This window comes from Electrona antarctica (genome assembly GCF_951216825.1).
Source record: "Electrona antarctica genome assembly, chromosome: 13".
NCBI classification, from domain to species: domain Eukaryota; kingdom Metazoa; phylum Chordata; class Actinopteri; order Myctophiformes; family Myctophidae; genus Electrona; species Electrona antarctica.
The window spans coordinates 48387666-48387913 of record NC_136794.1 but is presented as its reverse complement, the minus strand read 5'-3'; the positions used below and the strand labels follow the sequence as shown (position 1 = coordinate 48387913).

At 37.1% G+C, this 248-nt stretch overlaps 1 protein-coding gene across 1 annotated transcript in view; it reads right to left on the bottom strand.

Annotated features, from left to right (window-relative positions):
- The window catches only part of gja3 (gap junction protein, alpha 3), a gene marked incomplete at its 3' end in the record, with an annotated part of 4791 nt that extends 4543 nt beyond the window's left edge, over positions 1–248 (bottom strand). Inside the window, exon 1 of the mRNA XM_079517846.1 lies at positions 214–248. The remainder of the gene's footprint in view (positions 1–213) is intronic.

Here is a 248-nt window from a genome sequence, read left to right as displayed (position 1 = left end):
GAACTATTAAGGGCAGTAGTTAGTAGATCATGGGGCCGGGATTATACATAAAACTTTGTTAGCATTATTAGTGCATTTAATTACATTACAGTCTGACGTTGTTACAATGTATGTAGCCTATAGTAGGCTATCCTCCTTAATCAAAACGTTCACAGGACGATATCTGGAGTGTCAGGAAAAAAAATTCATCACACTGTAGTTTTTCGTCCATACCTTTAGACCGAAGATGCCACACTTAAACACTGAAA